The sequence below is a fragment of the Ambystoma mexicanum genome, chromosome 5q (genome assembly GCF_040938575.1).
Source record: "Ambystoma mexicanum isolate Mex_15411 chromosome 5q, UKY_AmexF1_1, whole genome shotgun sequence".
NCBI lineage: Eukaryota > Metazoa > Chordata > Amphibia > Caudata > Ambystomatidae > Ambystoma > Ambystoma mexicanum.
In genome coordinates this window covers 935,322,665-935,344,193 of record NC_090933.1, presented here as the reverse complement: position 1 = coordinate 935,344,193, position 21,529 = coordinate 935,322,665, and positions in this window count along the sequence as shown.

Here is a 21,529-nt window from a genome sequence, read left to right as displayed (position 1 = left end):
CACTTCTTCAATCTGCCACTTTCCTCCCTTGGCCCCCTTCAACTAATCCAGAGGCTCCATGTGTTATAATCGCAGCAAAAATGGACGTGAACACAAAATATCGCTGCAAAAATGCTGTGGTTTTGATGCCGCAATCCATGTAAAGGATGCAGGGGACACCCCCTCAACCCCAGGACCCATTATACCATTTAAGGGGAGCGGGGAACAACCCAGCTCCCCTTAAATGATGCAATGGGGTACACCTTTTATGGGTCAAACCACGGCATTTCTGACGTGATTCTTTTTACAGGCAATATTTTTGCAGCGATTTTATCACTGTATACCATCCAGAATAGGAGTGCAAGACTTATCCTTGGCCCCAAGCCCAGGGACTGCATCACTCCAACCCTAAAATCTCTCCACTGGCTCTCGGCGACCACAAGGATCAGATTCAAGACCCTTTACATCATCCACAAGGCTGTCTGGGGCCTGGGACCTCTTTACATCCAACTTTCCCTCCCTCTCTAAATACATCCTGGCCAGAGTCCTTCAGTCCTCTGGATCCAACTCTCTGCCTGTCAAAAGTTTCTCCAAGTAGAGAGTGTGCAGAAGATCCCTTTCCTCGGCTGGCTCCTCCCTCTGGAATGGCCTCCCACCCCAAGACTGGAGCCGAATCTTCTTAAGTTCCGGAAACTTCTCAAGTCTTTCCTTTTCTCCTCTTCCTTCCTTCTCCCCCTCCTGTGCTAACTCTCCCTCTGCCACTGCGAATGAGGCCTGGTACCTTCAGAGTCATACAGGGGCCAGACCACCCCCTACCGGTCACCCAGCATCCTTTGCCAGCACTTGCCCTCGGGCTCCTTTTCCCAAACCAGCGCAACCTGGTCCTCCCTGCCCACCACACTCATCCTCCCTTTCCCCTTTTCCCCTGGCACTTGCCACCTTGACCTGCCCAGCACTTGCCTGCCCCTCTTCCCTGGGGGCACCCCACTCCTGCACTTCTCTCTCTACCCCTTGCCCCTTTGCACTTACCACCTTGTCAAACACTTGCACGGTAGGATTGTCAAAAGGACAATCTAACTGTTTTTGTTGTTCTACTTTTGTGAGTATGCGACGCCCCCCGCCCAATCTTGTTGTGTGGAGCCTGGAAACACTTGTGTATAGGTGCCTTGCAAATGTCCAATAAATATATATTTTTTCATTTGAATAACTGTAGAAAAATACTTGTTGGAAATTATCTTTTATATGACAAAGAATAAATGTGGATAAATACAGACAAAATTGGGAAAAAAATAAATATGGATGAATACTGTCAGAAATGACAGAAAAATAAATACCATAAAACTGGGAGCCTTCATTATAGAATATGTGACAGTAGTGATTTGTCCACCCACCATACCTAATCTATGTCAATCCCCCAAACAGGGTTGGAAGGGGGTTTTGTTTTAGGGTACTGTAGTATGCTGCTTGCATGAGCTATCCTGGTGGAATGTGGAACAGCTCATGCAACCTAGGGCTCCCTGAGGTTCTGAGATGTGAGGTTGAGAGTTTTCGGGATGAGACCTACACTGGAAGGATGTGCATTACCTGCTCTCCTGTCAAACCTTCTATACTGATGTATGTAACCAATAAAGTGCATTTCCTTTTGTACTCACCTGGTCCGGCGTGTTTCCTGAGTCCTTCCTAGTTCCTCCTTCCCTTGATGACCTGGAATTTCAAAAATAACACATGTGGTTCCACATCCAATACTGCCAGTAGGGTGGTTAAGTCATAATAATGTGGCAATCATTTGTTAGATGCTCACCTGCTGTAGCGTTAATTACTGCATTCAGACACATTGCTCAATAATCTGCTTCATTCCAAATGAGGGTCTTGGGGATGCAGCTGGAAGGGATCCCCGCTCCTCATTTCATGAGCTTGGTGAATGTGTTTGAGTAAACCTGTGCGAAGACTCCTGAGTGTTAATGTCCAATGTTTTTTCTCTGACTTGTGTGCCGAATTTATGGTAAAATCCATCTCGCTATGGCTATGTAGAAAATTAGTTGAAATTGATGAACTGTTTATCGACTGCATACAGTCCATAAAGGAAGATAGATGCAAGCATGAATTTGCTGCACCACCATAGACAAGCTCAGAGAAAGAATATACTACTCAGACTGAACACAGAAGGCCATTGATGTAGATGTGGTGCTGAGTAAAAGGCTATGCAGAAGCATGTATTAATATTCTGAAAATTATGACTGGAACCTAAGAGAGTCAGGAACCACACAAATGATGGGAACATGAAATAATGTGGTGTAACCCATGTGCAATCTACTTCAATGCTACAGGCTTGTCTGGCTTTAAACATGTAAACATTAATAGTCCTGAACAGGCCACGACAAAGAAATTTGCTTATTAAGTCATGCAGAGTGTACGATGAAATGACCCAGGGATGTAATTTAGGGGTCCCCCCTGAGGTCTCCCTTCCTAGCCCTTTAGTATCCCTTGCTACCCCTTCAAAAAAAGAAAAAAATATATTTTTTTTTATTTTATTTTTATATTTTTAAATGGAAGATCCTGGGATGGGTCCAGCACCATGTGGCTCTATGTATGTTTCTGGAGTGGCTGGCTTTCTTGTTTAGGTCTCTTAAAAAAAACAGGGGGTTCCACAAGTGTACCACTAGGAGCCGTGACCCTAAATAAGAAAGAATAGGAATGACAAATAATTTGCCTTACTGGAATTCTATACAATAATTGCTAGACTCATTGAGGGTTTATTTCAGGCACACTTCATGGGGTGAGTCACTGCTTTAGTCTGTTCTTTAACACCTCAAATTCACAATGCAGACAAAAAGCATTTAGAGTATAATAAGCATTGATTTCGGACTATGTATTTTGCTTTTTGCAAGTTGCAGTTATAGCATGTTTTTTTCTGCTGTTATCTCTGTTATGATCATCGCAAGACATTCCATCTTGGTGTCCTTGGTCACTTGACAAAATCCTTGTCCCTAAAAACATGAGTAAAGTGTAGAAATGTTTGACCATAGCACATAAAATGGCCCTTGATTTCATTATGCCACAATGCATGCCTTGTTGTAATGTGTCTATCTTTCTTATCTCCATGGCATGCTGTTCAGGATATTTGTTTGCATGTATGAGATAACGAGTGCACAGACTACAGGATGCCATGTGAGGCCAACCTCTGAAGCCTGGAAAGTAGATCCACGCAGACTTGACATGTGGCCACTTTGCACCAGACCTGCAGATGAACTGGCCTGCTGTTAAATCTGTTACCAGTTTAATGGTATGCACTACAGAATGTAATTTGCTTTCTGACTTTGAGAACATTCAGACATGTAATTGTTCATTTAACTATAGCTGGTAGAATAGCTCAGTGGGTTGATCGCTTGCTGCAACAATGTGTGTGTGATCAGCAGGTTGCAGGTTCAAATCCCGCCAAGGCCAACTCAGTCTTTCATCCTTCTTAGGGTGATAAATGAGTACCAACACAGGTTGGGTGATATTGTATGTATGTTTGTTCTATAAAAAGTGTGTAAGGGTAAGTGCTATATAATAACATATCATTATCATTTGGCCTTGGACGCTTGCTTGCATTCACAGTAATTTGTTAATATGGGCCAATACACACTGATATTAATGATACATATGGTGATCTATTCTTGTATGATATGTATATCACATTATAGTGATATTGTAACCATGTTTTTCGTAGTTTACTTAGGAACAATGCTGTTTGATGCCACATCCTGTTTTGTCAAGGGGTGAAAGGTCGTGTTCCATAGCTTCCTGTGATGTCACTTCAGGGTGGGGTCAAATGACATCACTTCCTGTGATGTCATCAGAGGTGAAGGGTCGTATGATGTCACTTACGCTACCCCTGGGCTTTTGGTGAAATGACGTCCCTGAAATGACCGATGGAAGACTTTAGCATTAGTGTTACTGGAAGGTGGTAGATGAATTCCAAGAGAACAATGGAATAGACGTCATGAACTGTGGGAAGAAATTGGGAGAGCTTGGGGTGATGACTGCCCTCCTGTGCTCACTCTTATCATACACCAGCATTTGCAGCCAGGAATGCCATTCCCCTAGGGCAGTTGACCCAGAGCCCAATCCCATTATAAGGGGAAGCCATTTCAGCTACTCCATCTTATTACAAAAGCACAGATGAGATATGGCATTAAGATCAGTTGCTTCCAGAATAGGACATACACACAGAGAGATAGGGTACAATATATCTCATAAAGTGGAATGAGATATAGCGTACTGAATTATGACTTACATGATTAACAATGTACTAATCATCAGATTGTGAAAAGTCTAAGCTGTGAAGGCTTGATGACAGCGTGGTTTAAGAGTGTCTGTAGATAGCATGTTTTGCAATTGTACACATGATCACACTTTAGCAATGTGAGTTGCCAGTATTGGTTCAGGAACACTGTTGTAAGTGACAGGGACTAAAGGAAGCAGAAAGCTTAGGCTTATTGATATTTTAAACCACAGAAGCTTCACATTAGTGGAAGAAAACCTTAATAAGCAACAGCTGACGACAACTGAGCATTGCCTACCTGCAGTGTGCACTAAGGAAGCAGGAAGTGGTATAGTCACTGATGGCAGCCTGCAATACTTGGGGTGGATCAACTGTAAAGGAGGACTACTTTGCAGATATAACCTGATACAATACTCCATGGAGCAGCAGACACTGTGCAGGAAACAAAGAAACTGATTTAACCCACCCCCGTCCCCACAGCTGGGAGAAGAATTTGAAACAGCCCTGTGAGCTTGAACTAGTTGAATAGCCGCAAAATACAAGTGTTAACTAGATTTTATGTTTTGTTTGAAGAAAACACCAGGCACAGCGGCCCCAAGACCACTAGACATCATCCATTGCTCCCTGATTGGTTCACTGTCCCTCCCTATTTTTTCACTTACTTCGTCCCAAGTCTAGTTAAAAACACTCTGCTAGGCACTGCTGAGATTTGCATTTTCTGCTATTTAAATCTTATTTTACCATTACATTTTAAGGCAGAACCTGTGCACCTGGTGTCATGGGCAAAACCCTCCTCCCATGGGAACATTCTTTCCTCGCATTTCAACCTTGAGGTTCAGTATTAAATGTGTGAATTTAGCCTTGAGGAGTTTTCTGAGTCCTAAAAACAATGGCTGCCTAATCATGAATGTTTATTTATGTCCAATGAGTGCTATGTTAATTCTTCATGTGTAAATGGATGCAATTAGTATTCTTCGTGTATAAGTGCATATTTGACTTAGTGCTCATATTCTTCATGTTGAGTGCATATTTGCTTCGTGTCTAGTGGATGTGAATTTTGTGGTTACAACGTTTGCGGTAGTGAATCTGTCTTCCTTTTAGCTTTTATTGTCTCTTACCCCTGTGGCAATAGTGGGGGATGAGGACATACGGACTGTCTTAGTGAAGTAGGTAATAGTGACGTATTCACATGCATCATTGGCTATGCTGTGGTTTCTGAAATATATCCCTTCTTCATTGATGTTTATTTTGGACCTATTAAATCATGGCTGCCCAATTATTCACATATAAAACCCAATGCTAATCCCTTACATTTCCCCTCTCTGATCACATAAGTGATCAACACTTTCATCTAGCCCATAGTTACCCCTTATTTCACAATCCATAACAATAATCCCCCATGCATGCTTCCCCCATCCCTCCTTACTTGCCATGCGACCCAGTGTGCAATATATTTGTTCAACTCTGCAGAGGGCATGGAGATCGTTCCTGGAGGCTCAATGGCACCTCCAACCATGTTCCTTTTGTTGGGGAGTAGGCCCCCAAGAGGTTCTGGATGAGGAGTCATAAGAGTGTGTTGTAGGAGCAGGGGAAGCTTGTATGGGGGGTGTTGAAAGAAGCTGTGTTATGGGTAGCTTATTATTTGTTTGGGTATAGATTGCACTGAAAGTGAAAAGGCATCTTAGAGAACAGCAGCTATTTTGAAATCAAGGCCTAGGGCTGTGCTGCAGCCAGGGCAGTAGGCCCGGGGCAAAAGCATAGGAATCAGTTTGTGCATGCGAGTTTAGGTTGCTGCAGACACAGCAGTGAGAAAAACCAAACCCGTGGCGATCTACAAACCTCTCATTGGTTCATGCCATTAGCAAATGTATCCTATAAGGAATGAACCCTGCAAGGGGGAATAGAACTCCCTATGAAAAGCCATCCCATGAGAACGAGGGCACAAGTCCAAACCCTAAGTTATAGTGCCCAGATGCCCCCTTCCCAAGTACCCCAGCATTCCAGTGTACCAGCCAGTCCCAGACCACCGACCATAAAACTGTTAGATCACCAATTTATCAGGAAGATCACAACAGGAAAGCGAGTGCACTGCATCCTGGCCCCTGTGATGTGTGCTGCAAAGTGCCAGGGGGTGGAGGGAAACAAACTGAAAACCAGGGTGGGGAGAGTTGGGAAGGCGCTGACATGTCTTGATCGAGCTGGGGTTTGCAAATTAGCGTGACGTCAAAAGTATCCTCTGCGCCCATGTCTGCAGTACCAGGTACATTAGGCCACAGATAGGGAATGCAATGATTTGTGCTGCTAACTGGCAAATAGGAGCATCTTGCCTGATGACGTACAGAGAAGAACACTACGTGGACCAGGCGGTATAAGTATAGGGTCGCAACCAATCAGCTACTGTAAAATGTAACCTACGTGATAGACATCACCTGTGATGTCATGGGCGTTCAAAACTCTGGTGTCTGCTGTGAATTTCTCAGTGTGCTCCGTATTAGTAGAGTTCTTTGCTGGCATGTATTTTTCTTGGATTTGATTAAACCTTGTTCTCCTCGCAAAAGGTGTCCTGGGTGTTTTTCCCTAGTGGGTTGTATTTTTTCTAAGTGTGTGCGTTGAAGGTCTGCCAGATACTATAACCCTCCTTTACATTATTAGAACCCTAATTGATTTGCACAATGAGTGACCATTGCCACCATGAGCGTCAGGACTGCCATTAAATTACATTTAGACACTTTTGTGAGGACCCAACAACCCATTGTGAATTCCACTCTTTGTAACCACCCTTCTCTTCGTTTTTCTTCCATCAGAATCACATTTATCTTGAAGAGTGGCTAACCAGTATTGCAGTGCTCTGTACTCAACCCCAACACACTTTTGTTTCTTGTCCCATTCACCAGCTGCTTGGATGCTAGGTTTACAAAGTGAGACAACCCTGCCAGTCAACTTGCTGTAACTCTGTTGGAACATTTTCTATCCGGTCTTCATTCTTCTTAATTTCATATTCAAGGACCTTTTCTCAGTCCATTGCTCTTCTTCACTCTGCTTCTTTGTGGCAGGTCCAACAAATTCAGGGGCCTCTTAGTTTGTATCAGGGCCCTCATTCGAACAAAACTGGACCCTGAGGAGCAGGATAGTCAGTCAAGGAGACAATGTAACAATGAGGGACATGAGGGTGGGGGAGTACAACAAAGGGGCATTTTTTCTTGGCCCTAGTTTGGTGATCGTTGGGCATCAGCTCGGTTCCCTCAGGCCCTATTATTTTTGTTAGGGCCACCATCCCTGCTCGTGGCATTGGGTGCGTGGTCACTCATGCTCTTGTCTGGTCCATGTTGACAGTTAGTTCCCTTGTATCTAAAACATAAAGACAATGCAGTGAGTTTCTGGCAGCATGAGCGTATTTCATTATTATTACTCCAGGCCAGGGCCTGGACATCATTACATCCTCATAAACACTGCTACCTGTTCAGAAAATCCTTCTAGCACATTTGCTTTTCCTCTAATGGCCCCTTCCACCCATGCTTTGTTATAATTACTGGACTTTCAATCCACCTTTGCGGCCTATTTTTTCATCATGGCAATACATGCCCTACCTACTTAACACATAACCCCATGTGCCCTATGGCCAATAGCTGCTGCTCCCCGCTATGTTACCTATTAAATGTCACTTTTCCATCCGCAATGTGCTTGTATGTTTCTGTGACAAGTGAGACGAAAGAGCACACCCATGTGTTGGTTTGCCCTCTCCTGCCCACCTTCTTCACACAACCACACCACACCTCTTACTCAGCACTGTGCTGACCTTGAATGTCATCTTCAATATATTCAGTGAAAAAAACGTTGTTAAAGGGACGTTATGGTTAAGTTGTGCTACTAAAAACCTATGAAATTCAGTGAAAAACCTTTGTTATCTTCCTCTCTCAGCTCACCCTTTCTTATCCCTGTGGTTGGTGTCCCCCCCTTTACCCTCCTTTCCCCTCCTCTCCTAGTGTGTCGTGTCTAAACAACCAAAATAAAAATACAAAATTACAAAAATCAAAAGAAATAAGCCTCTTTTCAGAGCCGCCTTTCACAGTTAAAAAATAGAAGTGAAGATAAATAAAGCCGGGCCCTTTGTATTTCTTAAAAGTCCACGGACAGTTCTCGAAGATTAAAAAAATTGGGGTGCTACCCTATTGTTACCATTGCATTTTTCTCTGGGAGGAAGTGGTGGCTCTGAAAAGAGCCTTTGGGAGGTGTTTGTATGTCAAAAATTATAAACACTTAACACCTACTTCAAAATGGAAGCTGTATTTCTAAAAAAGGTCGCAATGCATTTTGTACATTTCTCATAAAAATCTGAATGCCAGCATAAGTAAGATGGACTCCATCTCTGTGAAAAATGTATGTACTACGAAACAATATTTTCATTGTGAAAAGAGGACATGCCAAAATCTCTTAGAAATGCACAAACAGCCTTATTAACATTGCGCCTTGTTTTTTCTATTTGTGGACCAAATGAAGAAGAACAAAGCCACATTTGTCTCTGTGCAATCCGTGAAAATATTACTTGAGAATTAGGAGACATGTCCATGACTTTCCCAAGTCCTTCTTTCATAGCAAATTGCAAAGAAATTCCAGACACATGTCCTATAAACTGTTCCCTCCACAATGAATTACAATTATGTCTGGATGTTGCTTTGTTTCCAAAGTAGCACAGAGAGGTAGCAAGTCCAACCACTTCATTCCACGTACTCCATGCCAGTGTACTTCCACATGTGGAAATCCAAGATCTACAGCTACTCCAAAGCTTTCTGCATGCACCTTCAACTAATGTATCCACAAATCTCCCAAAATCCAAACGATCTGTTTTCTGAAACACACAGCCATAGCTATCTGTTGTTCTCTCAGCAAAAAGAGTATCTGAGAAACTCTCTCCTGGCACAACACACCCACTAAACTTTTCTGACCAATCCCTTTCACTGCTCATTCTCATTTGCATGACTTCTGAACCCAAAAATCCCCGGATGTAACTCCCGATGTCCGCGAACTACCGCCATGTCCGCGGACATATCGTAACATAACCAGCCCTTCTACCATTTCCACTTCACTCTCTGTGCCATTCCCTCATTGGATGTAGCTAAGAAAACACATGACCATGCACCAATCACATTCAAGACCTCTACATCTAACTGCATCATCATAGATCAGCACTGCAAATGTACTGTGAATCTCTCTGAGTACAAGTGTCATATCATTGGCAAGCACCATCTACAAGAAATACTGTACAAGTCTCCAAGATTTCTACTTATGAACACAAACTACAGGTATGCATATTTTCTGTACAGTACATGAACACATTTTCAAACTGACATTTAGCTTGTGTAATCTCTAAAATGAATCTACTGTCTTTTTTCCAATTTCCTAAAATCAACTATCACTTATAAACCTTTATACTATTTACTTTCTTTATACACACACTATCAAATCATGTTAAACTAACATTTTTTAAATTAAATTTATACACTACATATATGTAAACAAAATTGCATTTATTTATTTATTTATTTGATTACTTTAATTTAAGCATGACATTAAGGCACTATTACCTAGAACAGCTTAGTTACAGAAATGGTGGTATTCAGTGGTACATTATGAATTTCACAAGACATACTAAAGATATTTTGTTTGTTACAGTTACTCATTGCAATACAATTTGTTCGTTAAGAACATATCATATGTATTGAACTGGTGCAACATATCTTATGTGGTTTTAAGGAAGGCGCTGAGGATTTCAATTAAAAAAATCAATATCTAAATTAAAAACAATGCTATATACAAACAAAATTACTAATTTGTTTCTTTTACAATTGCAGTGAAGACCATTCTCCTGAAAAGAAGCAGCTGAATTTCAAGAACAAAGAAGAACTAAGAATTAAACTGCTCATTTTAGAAAAAAAGTAAGTAGAACATCACCATAATATTTGTATTATTACTCAAATATACTGTAAAGTTAATTCATGCTATTTCTGTGCCTAAAAATAGAGATTGTGCACCATTCTGTCCAAAAATCCCCATGTCTTAAACAGCGATTTACAGCCAGAGTGGCACACAAATTCCTACTTTTGGACACACAAATTACCCAACTCAACCGCTAGAATTTTCCACAGAAAGCACTTTGAAGTCCTCTGCTGCTCCCTGCTCCTGCTGTGAACGCTGCTTCACCACGCTTCCTGGAGGAGGCGTGGCATCATAGACACGTGACCCGATCACGTGACTCGGGCCGGCCTTCAAAGGACAGAGGCTGCCGCCCGCTCAGTGCGTGGAACTTACCACAGAAAGCACTTTGAAGTCCTCTGCTGCTCCCTGCTCCTGCTGTGAACGCTGCTTCACCACGCTTCCTGGAGGAGGCGTGGCATCATAGACACGTGACCCGATCACGTGACTCGGGCCGGCCTTCAAAGGACAGAGGCTGCCGCCTGCTCAGTGCGTGGAACTTACCACAGAAAGCACTTTGAAGTCCTCTGCTGCTCCCTGCTCCTGCTGTGAACGCTGCTTCACCACGCTTCCTGGAGGAGGCGTGGCATCATAGACACGTGACCCGATCACGTGACTCGGGCCGGCCTTCAAAGGACAGAGGCTGCCGCCCGCTCAGTGCGTGGAACTTACCACAGAAAGCACTTTGAAGTCCTCTGCTGCTCCCTGCTCCTGCTGTGAACGCTGCTTCACCACGCTTCCTGGAGGAGGCGTGGCATCATAGACACGTGACCCGATCACGTGACTCGGGCCGGCCTTCAAAGGACAGAGGCTGCCGCCCGCTCAGTGCGTGGAACTTACCACAGAAAGCACTTTGAAGTCCTCTGCTGCTCCCTGCTCCTGCTGTGAACGCTGCTTCACCACGCTTCCTGGAGGAGGCGTGGCATCATAGACACGTGACCCGATCACGTGACTCGGGCCGGCCTTCAAAGGACAGAGGCTACCACCCTTGCGGCGTTAAGCCCGTCAGGAGTAAAGCCCAGCGACTGTTAAGCGACTGTTAGGCACTGGTGGCCTCATTCTACGTACAGTTGCCGAGCCGTCACAAAAACAATGACACTTTCGGCAGACGGCCCCCAGACCCGAAAAAAATGCTTACAGCAACGACGCTCTACAAATCCTTGGTCCATGATGAAAGCAGCAGTCGGCCCAAAGGTAAGCAAAGCTACTGGACGTGCACTCATGGCCACAAATGAGTTACTACCAACAGAAGCTAGCAGCTCTCCAAAGTCTTTAGTTTTGTTGACTCTCAAAGAGCAATGCGCGCAATCTGATGCTTTAACTCCACCAGCATTGCTCACATTCCATTCCATGCCTTTGCAACACAGGCAGATAATTCCGATCCATCGAGACTCTTCAACACCAATTTGGAATGTAATTCAGCCCCTAACGATGAAATCTCACCCATCAACGAAACAGACACATCAGCAAACAGAGTGAGCAAAGTGGTCTCACCGAACTTAGTGATGGCTTTAGGCGACATTCCAGCGCCTCAGTTCAATGTTAAGACATCTGATACATTACGAACGACGCGACCGGCTATAATTGCATCTACATCCCATCAAACCAATAACTTCATGAATGCTGCTAGTCTCTCTTCAGACAAAGGTCTCTTGTCGCATTTAGTGACCGATGAAGAACTGTTAACTATCCCGAATCTTGAGTCGGGAAACTGTGGGATGAATGATTTACTTCCCAAACAAATTTTGAATAACAAACAACCTTCTACGCCAACTGTGAGGCTGACTTGTCGCCCCATAGCCAATGACACTCTATTACAGAAGAGAAGCATTTGTCACCTTCCGGTGCAGTTGTGTAGCTCCAAGAGCACACTGGCCAGCACCAAAAATTCTATGATGGCCCCTGCTAATATCTCACGTCTCTTGGCCACAACTAAGCCAACTGATTCCCAAATGGATCCTCACACTTTAAAAATAACTAGTCATATTGCTCCAGGAGCAACCTTTGAACCCACCGAACTCGACAACGAAAGCGCTTTGACATGCCAAGCTCCAGACGTTGGCCGCTCTTCCATTTCGAGTGCAAATGACCAGCTTAGCGACGTTCAGCCATTTAGCACCCCTCAGCTACCGGCACCGGCACTCAATCCACCCCCTATTCCATGCGATCGGAGTGCGATTGCTCGTGTTAGTCGTCTACAAAGAGTTGCCGAGCTTAAAGCAAAACGCACTTCCATCATACCCCCTGTTTGTGAAAACACAACGCTAAATGCAAGTACTCCACACCCAAGGCCATCTCAGCTTGGCGAAGAAGTTCATCCGACGATTTCTGCAAAATTATCTACCACTTTTAATCCACACTACAACTTGGACAATTCTGTTGGCTCCTTGTCCCTTCATGACTCCGTACCTCAATCATTTGGCATTTCACCCGAAGCGCTTTCTCAGATACACAACAACGTCTTAGCAGCCTCGGCCGTTGCCTTAGCTCTATTTACAAACATTTTTGAATCATTGATTGGATCAATAAGTGACCAAGGCGCAGCCATTTCCAACCTAATGGCAAAACTCAATAAACTTGAACACTTTTCGTGCTTCCTTCAAGCCCAAATGACGTCAAATGCTGAAAATGCGGTGCGATGGCAAGACAGGTTGAGCGATCTCGCTGCTCGTCACCACTGTCAAAACGATTCCTTAATGGAAGGCCTGTTGGACGCCGTGAAATGGATGCGAAAAAACACAATCTCTGCCTCCTCAGATCCACGCAAGAAACATTAAAATTCATCAAGATCCCCCCATTCTCAAGTATCGACCGCATTTGCGACATTTGGGAAAGAACCACCGCAGTCTGATCCAACAATGAGAAATCCGGCTCTCTCCCATAACATTCCGGTCTCAAACTTGACAAACCAGGGATCAGTCCTGCAAACAAGCAGTCACACAACAAAAGAAATCTCGTCACAAGGACTTGTACCGGCACAAATCTTCACATTAGTGAACTCATTTAATATATTCAAAGGGCCAGCAAAAACAATCACTACAAGTGTTGAAACTAATTCGAAAAAGCCTGCCGGACAGCAGACAGAGCTCCCTAACAAAAAAAGCACACAACCTAAACAAAAACAACAACAAATCAAAAAAAAAATTATAAGGAACCTAACAACCCCCAAGAAGACAAGCCTGTTCACTCGGCATGTTCATACAACGACTTTAACAAAACCTACAAACAATGCACCAGCAAGATCCATAGGCGCTAGACTGAGTCCCTCAAAGACCTCAACAAAACGGCGGCGCATAGCTTCCAATGACGTTTCCACTGGAAATGGTTCTCAAGATTCTTCTGTTGACCTATGTGATCTATCGACTTATTCAGCTGATCTTGAGAATTCCATCAATGCTTCTCTTGTAACCCCAGCTGTAATATCAACTGGGCCATCAATGAGAGAGAAGCTAGAGGAAAATACAATTTCGAAGATCGTACAACCAAGGCCCAATGCTCTACAAATCTCACCCTCAACAAAGAGGAAAGCACAGCAACCATTAAGCTGTAGGCTAAATCCCAAACACACGTCAAATCAGCTAAAACTGTGCTTGCCTTCAGTTCAGCGTGCCCCCGGTCCCGCCAACTTTGAGTCTCAAACTAGCAAGTGGAAACTCTGTCTCCAAAACATCCACTCAGATGGCAACGAAGTTAACCTAAATAGAGGAAACATTCTAAAACTGTTTGCATGTATACCACCACTGCGAGCCATCTCATCAGACGACATCAAAATTGTGGAATATATAACAGATGCGTCTTCCGACCAAGTGATTCTCCACATTTCATCAACGGCGGTAAAAAACATGCTACTCCAAGCATACGAAGATCTCCTGTTTTACGGATTCGACCTCACCCTCGAACCTCTTACTATGAGAAGCGCTTCATTTTCCAAGGCAAATTGTGACCATGAAGCTAGTCACTACACCGCCAGGCGTCAGGCCCTGCGCCAATCTTTAGTCTCATCACCCGACATTTTAGACGATGCCACGCATCAATCATTTGAACGGAGAGCCAACAACGCAAAACGATTCCCAAATGGACCACGCAAATAACAATGCGCCAACGTCAAAAAACAAGAACTAATCCTACTGTCATGGAACACGAGAGGATTCACGCATCTGTTTAACACTTTTCAAGAATCTCTGGTGAATGTCTTTGCGATATGTCTACAGGAAACGTGGCTACGAGATCCCCCGACTCGTGATGGATTCATTACGCTGATAAATCCAGCTAGAAAGAACCCAAACGGTCGACCATTTGCGCGCCTGTTCACACTTCTGAAAATCCAGAACTGGTGGTCGCTCGTTGTCTCCACGAACCCTAACCCATTCGTGCAAAGCACCTTGATCAAACTCTCATTAAAAGCAACCGTTTCCAATCTTCTAATAATAAATGGATACTGGAATCCCGCCATGATATCATCAACATCTTTCATTCAGTCAGTATTGAATGAAATAGATCACACCTTTGTAGAACACAACAACGTTTCAGTACTCATCTGCGGCGACCTCAACTGCAGTTGGTTTAAATATGATCCACTCACTAAAAAAAATGTTCGACTTCCGGATCTTGAAGTAGCTCAGCGAGGTCAAACTTGGTCAAAGGAGCTTTTGGAACGCAATTGCCAGATGCTAAACGGAACTACAAAGGGCGACTCTCCTGCAAATCCGACGTGGCATAGCATGGCCCGAACAAAAACCCTCTACTATATCTGTGCCTCGGCTGATCTATTCCACAAGGCCTCTTCCCTTAAAGTGCAGCCGATGTCATCTAGCGATCATAACCTGCTGCGGCTTGTTTGGCATGAAGAACTCTGTAAAACACCAGACAAATACTCTTTTCAATTACAAACAAATGCAGCAGGAAATCGACTAGTAATCAATGGCTCTGCCATTGTCAATTTATGCCATAGCGTAAACAAATTCGAGACAGTAGAATACACACATCTGCTAATGGACCACACACAAATAATTTCCAATTCAAGATCGTTCGGATCACTGCCGAAACATTTATATAGTTCTGAAATTGCACTGGCAAAAAAACTACTAAGGAAAGATCTCAGGCAAATTAAAAGAGAGCCGTGCAAGCCATGTTATAAGGCAATGAAGATCAAGAACCGACGACAAGATTATCGAAATTGGCTAAGATCACACTCAACCATCATCGATCAAGGTCGAGCAGAAACGATGTTAAAATTCCTTGTACAGAAAAATACACGTGAAATCTGGGCCATTCTGAATAAGTGCTGCGCCAAATCATCCCCAGCAATATCTAACGAAATCACCAGCGACAAATGGTGCGAATACTTCACCAAAATGTACGAAAAATCTGAGCCTGAAGATCCCCCGCAGCCTGATGTGACACTCTCTACTTGGGTCATTATACCTTCTTGCAAAGAGATTGAACATGCAATCTCCAAGCTGAAAAATTCAAGAGCTGCTGGTCCTGACCAAATATCAAACCTCATGCTCAAAAAACATAGCACACATTGGGCGAAATGTATCTACGAGCTATTTTGTAAGATTACAAGTTGCAAGAAACTGCCTTCCTCCTGGTGCAGGGCAATTGTAGTCCCGATATATAAGAAGGGATGTCGAGCCGATCCTACTAACTATCGCCCGATTGCCCTCCTAGATACTATTGGTAAAATATTCGGCTCCTTTTTGCGACAACAGCTGGTGAATTGGGCAATCACAACAGGAAAACTTGACTGTCGCCAAACAGGGTTCACGAAAAATGTGGGGACTGATGTGAATCTGACAATATTATCATTCTTAAAGTTGTCAGCGATGGAGGCGAAAAAAAGAATCTTCCTGGCGTTTGTCGATCTTCGACAAGCATTTGACGCCATAAACAGGTCCAAACTATGGGCCAAACTACGTCTGTGGCACTGTCCAGAGCATTTGTTAGAGCCCATCATCAACCTGCACTCCAACACGTCCGTCCGAGTCAGAGTCAATTCACAAGGCGATCTTACAGATCCAATAAGAACATTTAAAGGCGTCAAACAAGGCTGCCCCCTCGCAGCAGACCTTTTCAAACTCTTTATAGCTGACTTACCCGACTGGCTAAAATCTGTCCATTGTTTTCCACCTAAGTTAAACGGAATCTTCATCAATCATCTGGTTTATGCTGACGGCATAGTGTTGGTTGATCAAACCCAAATTGGCCTTCAACATCTTCTACTTCGCCTGCATGAGTTCTTATCCGTTAACGAGCTCTATCTAAATGCAGAGAAAACAAAAATCATGTGCATCGGCCAAGGCAGGTCAAAAAAAGACAGGTCTTTCCAATGGCACATAGAAAAAAAAGTGCTAAATGTTGTCAAGTCCATCCGCTACCTTGGAGTAATAGTAAACGACTCGGTGTGCAAAGATGCATGGACCACTGATTTGATGGTCAAAATAAAGATCCTGAGTCTTCAAGCTGCCAAAATAAACACTGAATACGGGAAATTTTCTATCACTCCTGTAGTAACGTTTTATCTTCAAAAAGTAATTCCTACTATCACTTTCGGCGGCGAAGCAGCCTTGAATATCAACTACAACTTATGGTGCCAACTGGAGGGAAAGTTTTGGAGACGCGTCCTAAGGCTTCCGAATCATATCTCCATGTCAGCGTTGAGATATGAGTTAGCTTTGAATTCCATGTATATGACAATTGTTTGGAAATCTTTATCTACTCTGCGTAAAATACTACTCAGCTCCACCATCCAGGCATATAACATCTTTAAGCCTGGGCTGGATTCCACCGACAATGTCCTCATTCACATATGGAAGCGCAAACTAAATTCTATCATGGCTGACGCAGGAATATCAGAGGAAGAGCTTGTCAAACGCCCACAACATGCCAAAAAGAAGCTGGCGGAATGGGATTGGATCACAACCTACAACACCCGCTTAGCCCTTAAATCAACCCTGCCCACTTCCAAAAGTCAAGTTAAACTGAATCGTCAACCAAAATATCTCACGAACTGTCCGTCTCGCCACCACAGGGCACAATTCTTAAAGCTGCGACTGAACGCTTTAAATACTAATGAGTTGCTCTGGAGGCAAAAGAACAAAGAAACAACAAATAACTACTGCCGATTTTGCAACACCACAGAAGTTGAATCTCTAAAACACCTAGCTATATTCTGCCCAATGTTGACAGATCTCCGTGAGGTGCACCTAAATGAATTCAAAACACAATCTGAGGAACCCGACGATTGGTGGGATAATGCAATCGCAGGGCATAATGTCAAGCTCTCATGCAACCTCATCAACTTTTTTGATGAAGCCTTAAAGCCAGCACCCAACTGAAGGACGTCAATATCTGAAAGATCAGCCTTTTCGGTGGTTGTCCTTTTGATAACTATGTTACCCCAAAGTACAACATCTATTGTAAAATTTAACTAAGACTAGTAAAGGAGGAGACAGAAGAATCAGAATTTTCTTTCTTTTGGAAATGTAACAAAAACATGATATGAAATATCAAGTTGAAGTTTTACAATAAAATAAAAAAAAAAAATATAGAACAAACAACTGTTTTTATTGTATACATTCGATTTACTATTTGTACTTCTCCACACCACTAGCTTATTTTTTTTCTGTCATCTGAACCTAAGTTTAATAACATATTAATTGAAGAATACACATCCCTACTAGTTGTAGTTCCCAATGCACAATCAGGCACCATTACATACATCATCTTACTCAAACACTCATGCACACAGCACACATACATTGCAGAACACCCCAACCCATAGCTTCTTTATTTTTTTCAATAGACCATTAAGAATGCCTACCAAAAGTCAAGTCCGTAGAAAGCAACGCAGAAGTAGATAAAATAAAATAAAAATAAAAGTGTTCAACATAAGCATCCATCTCTAGAATTTGTAAAATAAAGTTGAAACAAAACAGCTAATACAATCATTTAGTGAAACACAAGTACAAAAACTTTGCCTCCTCTATCAAAATGTAAAACAAACCAAAACACAATTAACAGAAAATCAGCTATCACTACAGATAAAACTACTTCTTTAAATTTTAATATAGTGCAAAGTAAGCATACCAAGAAAAGTATTTTAGCCAAAATGTTCCGTCACAAAGTCCTTCAAAATCTTATAAAAACAGGATAGAAATCAGGTTCAATGCTTAAAGCCTATCGTAGGAAATTAATTTTAGACGCGTTGATAGATGCAATTCTTCTCAAAAGAAAGTTTTTTATTTTAGTGTTAAACAAAATGAAACCACTAACAAAACTAATAGCTAAATTACAAAAAAGACTTCTCAATAAACGAAATGTCAACATAAAGAACTTCTTAAGTATCTGCGGAGGTGAATGGAGTCACACTACGAGCACAGAACCATACTTTAATGAAGAAGCATACAAACAAAAGCAAACAAATACAATTGCCATACATAGCAGTGGTCGAGGTTATGAAAAAGTTAATGATACCATAATGGAACAAGAAGTACTCCTTGCAAAAATATGCCCTGAAAACTTAGAATTACCCCTCCATTCAACTGAATCAGAACGTCTCGTGTATAAATGGCCATGCACGTCAATATGTAACATTCGTAAACAATTTTTCAAGTCTTTACGCCTATTCCTCAATCAATATGTAAAAAGCAAAGACAAAATCAAAATTAAACTACTGCAAAATATGGATACCTGTCCAGTGCACAAATACACAGGACTACAAGGACATTCATTGGCCTGCATTACAGGACCTACTTGTAAAACCACCTTCCATGATATCAAAAGAATATCAACACACCATTCAACTATAAGAAATCTAGTCTATAAACTGTACTATGCTAAAAGTCCTACTTTAACACTAGCAAATTTAAATAACATTCTTCTACATGGTACAGCGAAAGACCTACTTCAAGAAATTGACTATATCCAGAAAAAATATTTTGGAAGTGAAAGCCATTTACAGAATGAAAAGCGTAAAATCAAATTGGCAACAATTCTACACATGGCAACCTTTTGCTAAAGACATACAAAAAAGAAATACTAAAATTTAAAAGTACATCAGCTGAATGAAGTACCAAACCATGTATTGTATTTCGCCGCAGAACTTTTTATAAATGTAACACGAAAACTGTAGACCTATCATATAAAATAGAAGACAATGAAGATTCTAAATGGTTTGAATTAGCTCTCTACCTTGTAGCAGAAAACAAATACGAAATAAGTGGCACCTTAATACTTTGCAGTTACTGCACTACAAAACTTGACAACAACCAAACTCCTTCACGTGCTATCACAAATAATTTGGAATTATACCCACTACCAAAACCCCTACAACATTTTAATTTATATGAGAGCATCATAATTCAAACAGTACACCCATTTCAAGCAATAATACGCCCTCAACCAAAAACAGTAAAATTACCTCCCTGTGAATTGGTAAAAGGTGAAAATGTGCATACTCTAGGAGTGCAACGTCCAATGCAGCAATCTTTAATTATCTTAGTAAATGGAGTACCTACAAAAGACAAAAAAAAATGGCAACAGCTAGTAGATTTACATAAAGTTAGACAAGCCTTACAATATCTTAAAGAGAATACTGAATATTACAAATAAATTAATATTGAAGAAAACTTGAAAGATACAACTGAAATAATTCAAGAAACACAAGAAGCTGGTCAATTTGAGCTACTAGATCCTGCTACAATATCAAATACTTTATACCATTATACAATTCATCATTTGCACTCTAATGACACCATAGAAGATGCACTGGAAACATACCAAATGTGTCAAACAAAAGGATCACCAATCAGCATATGGGAAAAAAGTATAGAAACACATGCTTTTCCTCTACTCTTTCCTACTGACAAAGGAGGCAGGTATGATGACAGACCTATTCAAATATCAGCTTCAGAATACCGCTCATTACGGATGTATTCTGAAGATCCCAGATTTAGACAAAATGTGGAATACATATTCCACCTACTCTTTGAAAGTGAACTAGCAACTTTATGTTACGGAGTTGTACACATATTAAAATCAGGATCCCACTTTCAAAATATGACAGCTACACAATTATTACAAAAAGTGCAACAAAAGGATGAGGTTTTACAATCAAATATTACAAATCTATTAGCAAATATGCGTGGTACTAAAGAGTACTGGTTTCGACGTCATGGAGATGTACGTTGTATGATCAGAAACCTTGGCCCACCCACTTGGTTTGTTACATTAAGTTGTGCAGAATATGCATGGGAAGATTTACATGATTTCCTACGCATATCAAATAAAAACAAAACAAACATAGATATACTAACACCAGGAGAACTTTGTTCTTTGGATCCTGTTAATGTTTCAAGATATTTTCACCATCACTTCATTGCTATGCTACATTTTATTTGTAATAAAACTGTGTTCCCCTTGGAGAAGTGCAGCACTTCTTTTGGAGAAAAGAATACCAAGCCAGAGGAGCACCACATATCTACAAGCTTTTATGGATTAAAGATGCTCCTAAATTTGGTCAAGACAGTGATGCCACTGTTTTACAGTTTATTGAAAAATATGTCACTTGTGAAATTCCATCAGAATCCACAAATAGTGATCTTCATGCACATATTTTACATTTTCAAAGACATAAATGTCGAAAATATTGTCGTTGCAAATACAAAAACAAAGGGAAATACTACACCAAATGCCGATTTGGTTTCCCTAGACCAGTTACAAATACAGGTCAAGTGAACAACCTCATGTCTTCAGATAGACATAGTGTTAAAGGTAAGTCACCTAAAAATACATATTACATAAAAAGAAAAGAAGAAGAAAAATATATCAATGATTATAATGCAATCATTGCCCACTTATGGAATGCAAACATAGATGTGCAGTGTATTGCAGACAATTCTACTGCTGTTGCACGATATGTCACAGCATACTTAACCAAAGCAGAAAAGACAGAGCTCCAAGACCTCTGAAATGACCTGTCATCAGATAAAACAGTGTCTCAGAAATTATACAGCTTGGGCATAAAAATGCTCTCCCATAGAGAATGTGGATCATATGAAGCAGCTGAACGTTAAACTGGTACTACATTGTATGGTAAATCTGAAAATATAGTATGGCTAAGTCTTGGTCCAGCTAAATCTAGAAAAAGAGTTCTAAAAACATACGAAGATGTAGAAACAATAGCCAAACATGATCCCAACAGCCAAGACATTTTAAAAAACAATGTATTGGACACATACTACCCAAACAGAAGTAATACTTTGGAAACCATGTGTCTATACCACATAGCCCAAAACTACACATACAAAA